Below are 4,098 nucleotides of genomic sequence, written 5' to 3' on the forward strand. Positions count from 1 at the left end.
GTCTTGTGGTAGAATCCTTGAGTGTCAGCTACCAATCCTCTCCACCTCTCTCTGCAGAAGTTGACCATGCAATCATCTATTTCTCCATGCATCCTCAAATGAAGTATCATTTCCTTGTAAGAAAACATCCCACCATGAAGAGGACCCAGGTCAAGGGAAAGGAGGTAAGCACCCACCTTATTCATGCTGACTCCTGGTGCCATTCCACATGCACACAAGTGATAAGAAGCCTCATATGGACATATGTTCTAGAATGCCCGTAGAGCAAACTGGCAAGTTGGGGTGGCATTCAGTTTCTGGGCTTTGCTGATGTCCATCCCCCACAGTTCTCAGAATCAACTTCCAAGTTGTCAAGGCTGCTTTTAAACAAGCAGGTGGGAGACACTTGCTTGATTTGCATCCGGTTAGAAAAACAAAGCCAAAACAATGCCAAGACTGTCCTGGTAAGCCTGGGAGCAGGTGTGTTCCTTCGTGTTTACCCCTAGGCAGGGAACACTCATCCAATACCATGGACTACTCATGCCCTTTTGAATTGGAGCTTCTGGATGGTCAGGAAGGATAGATGGGAATAAAGAAGAGAGAGGTCAGTGTTAAGGGCTTGACCTGAGATGAGAGAGAGCACCAGCATGTCCACCCCCGTGTCTGAGGAAGTCTATGTGTCAGGTGGCAGTGTGTAGGCCAGAAGTGCGGGGGCAATATGGGTGGGCTCTGATTCAGTTCAGTAAAAAAGATATCTTAAATGGTTTCTAAGCATGTTGGAGACTCACCTCTGTGTAGAACTTTTCAGGAAAAATGTTATAAAATCTCATAAAGCAACTCTTCTCTCTTCTAACCCATTTGCAATGCAAGGAGCCTGCATCATACCAGAAGTTCAGTTCTTTCTTCTCATGTCTTCTTGAAATGAATCACTACCACTTCGTCGAAGTAAAGCAGATGCCTGGTTTCCCAGGTGCACAGCAGTGTTTGAAGACACCCTGTCTTCCTTAAAACCAAAGAAGAAACAACAGTTCATTGGTGGGGCACATGGATTAGAGTACGTTATCAATGATCTGTCCTCCCTGGAACCTGCTACATGACTATCTTCCACACTCAAAGACCAGGAGACCATGGCGCTGATAACCAGGAAGTCTATAAGGAACATGAACAGAGCAGCACGGATTGCAGAAGGTGGCACACCAAGGATCTGCAGCACAGCTGCTAGAACACAAGAGCTTAACTTCAGTATTAACTTTCTGCCAACTACCAAGTACGATATTAGCGTCAACCACAACATGCAGACATCCAAGTAGCAGGTGACACTCAACATCCATTCACAGAAGTGGGAACTATCTGCATTGGAACAAGTAAGTATCTGATTCTTATTCATAAAAATAATCAGGAAACAAAGAATAAAAATGGGTGGAAGACTTCTCATTTCACCATTATATATCTGCTGGAATTCCCTATAAATAATAATATATTTTAAAAACAGTGTTCTTTACTTAATTTTTATGTATGCTATATACCTACCTAATGCTCTTTTGGAAAAGTTTACATTGACTTTTTGTGTGTGTGTGTGGTACTGGGGACTGAACCCATGGCCTCGGGCATGCAAGGCAAGCACTCTACCAACTGAGCTAAACCTCCAGTGACACAGTGACTTTTAAAAAACTAGCATTTGCTTGTAAATATTACTGGCTATGTCAGGCACAGCTAAGTGAAAAGTGGGACTTGTGATATTCAGAGAATGCAATGCTGTAGAACTGGGGTTCCTGATTCATAAACAGTATGTGGCAACTATGAAAGCCATGAAGGCAGAAGGAGTAGCGAAGCTGACTGAACAGATAACAAAAGGAGATACTGAGGGATATGCCAAACTGAAGAACATGTTCAAGCCAACCATTGGTATGTGGGCTTGTGAGCCTAGATCTTCTGTTTTGAAAGAAAAGAATACAGTGTTGATGCAAAAATATCTAAGAGTTAAAAGTGGGTAATTAAATAAAATGCCATCAAAATACACAACTGATAAAATGAGCTGCCAATTTGTGAATTTAGCTCAAAGAGAAAAACAGATGTTTATAAAGAGAGAAAACCTTTGTCTTGTCCAGGATGCTTACAAATATGTTTCATTTAGCTCAGATGCAAATAACTTTAAATAGATTTCTGATTTCTGAATGAACCTATTAAATATTATACTACACAAATAACAAGGTTTTCTTTATAGAGTATTCTTTTATTCTTAAAGCCTCACATATAAAATATCTCAGAGAACATATGAAGGGAATAAGCCAAAGGATGAGAAAATGGCTAAAACCCATTCTCAAATGTGCACATGTAGCCTGAAGATTAGGAAAAGTGGCCAGACACATTGTGTATTCAATACTGCACTGAGGCTACAGGTGTATCAGTATGGCTATCCTGATAGTGATGGCACCAAGTCACTAAACATGCCCAGCTTTCCTCAGAAATATGACGCAAAGCCAACAGCCTCAGTTTGACGGCACCTAAATGTTTCCTAAAACAATGACTGTTATGGTTTGGATGTGAGGTGTCCCCCAAAAGTAAGACAATGCAAGAAGGTTCAGAGGAGAAATGATTGGGTTGTAAGTATCTTAACCCAGTCAGTGATTTAATCCCAATAGGGATTAACTGAGTGGTAACTGAAGTGGTAACGGGTGGCTGGAGGATGTGGGAATTGGGGAGTGGCTTTAGGTTATATATTTGTTTCTAGAAAGTGGAGTCTTACTCTCCCTGCTTCTTGATCACCATGATGTGAGCTGTTTCCCTCTGCCATGATGTCCAGCCTCATCTCAAACCCCAACAAATGGAGCCAGCCTTCTATGGACTAAGACCTCTGAAACCTCAAATAAACTTTTCCTCCTCTATAATTGTTCTGGTCAAATCCATTGGTCACAGCAGTGATAGAGCTGACTGAAACCACCATCAACCTATTTAATTCACTAATTAATACAATACCACATTACCACTTACTCCAGAAAATACAATTTTAAACTGACAACCATTTGCTTTGATACCATTACTTCCATTTCGTTACCCAATGATGATGAATTCAATACTTCAAGTGATACAGTTTTATTACAGAATGTCTAAGATCTTATATTTTAGCTCTGCCCATGTTATTGTTTAATTATTTTATAAATAATAAAATATAACATCCAAGATCTGTTAAGTCAGATTGTTGTGAACATTTCTGTAAGTCATAATCTACTCAGATACTTTCTATGACTCACCAAACACAAAGATCTATGAAGTATTACAGTTGCCATAAATGAATTTATCACCAATAGCCTTGATATTCAACAAGAGCTTCACTAGCTGCATGGGTACTTGGCACCCATCCAGCCCTGGTAAAGCAGAATCTGTAGTTTTATAAATTCCCAGGGGAGTTGAGTAAACATCGCAGCCAAAATTTCCAGCAAGGAACATTCTGATGGTGACTCGCATGTTACTAACAGAGTTTCTTCTTCTGTGAGTAGATGTGACAGACCAAGATGTCAGTGAAGAAATTGTGCATATTAAAATTAGAATAAGAAAACTATTTCCAATTAATGTCCACCTACCCTATAAATGGAAGCAGTGTCAGAGGATATGTGATTAGGAATGCATAAAACTCACTATGAGTGTCAAGAAAAAACCTTTATTACAATAGGCAATTTAACACTGACTCCCTAAAATCTTCTAAAACATTTCTGTGATCACATTGTAGAACACCCCTTGACCATAGTTCACACACAGCTCACAGTTTTCAGTATTCGTTGTGAGTCTTATTCTGTGATTCCAGGGAAATTAAGCACAATTGCTATTCACAGTTTAGAGCATTAGCCCACCACAGACACAGTGGTCAGCCTAGGCCCTTCTACTTTCCCTCTCCTCAGGGGATTCCCACAACCACAGTGGTGTCACAGGGTTGTGTGTCCTTCTGATGAACAATCAGTGGCCATGCTGGAACTGACCTCAACACCAGATCAAGCTGGGCCCAAGAGTCACTAGTCTTGGGTACCTTGTCAGAAACATAGAATATCTCCCCCTGCCTCCTGCCACCACATGATATGGCTACTGCCATGGTCTGGGGACATTTCTATCAAAGTTAGAAATACA

The 4,098-nt window shown here is 40.7% G+C and overlaps 1 long non-coding RNA gene across 1 annotated transcript; it reads right to left on the minus strand.

The window, feature by feature from the left end:
* Positions 1-302: 302 nt before the first annotated feature.
* On the minus strand, positions 303-1,031 carry LOC144369246 (uncharacterized). The gene is made up of 2 exons (XR_013428711.1): positions 768-1,031; positions 303-541 (listed from the first exon to the last, which is right to left on the minus strand). It is a non-coding gene; the product is annotated as an uncharacterized LOC144369246 (long non-coding RNA).
* Positions 1,032-4,098: the final 3,067 nt, after the last annotated feature.

This window comes from Ictidomys tridecemlineatus, chromosome 12 (genome assembly GCF_052094955.1).
Source record: "Ictidomys tridecemlineatus isolate mIctTri1 chromosome 12, mIctTri1.hap1, whole genome shotgun sequence".
NCBI lineage: Eukaryota > Metazoa > Chordata > Mammalia > Rodentia > Sciuridae > Ictidomys > Ictidomys tridecemlineatus.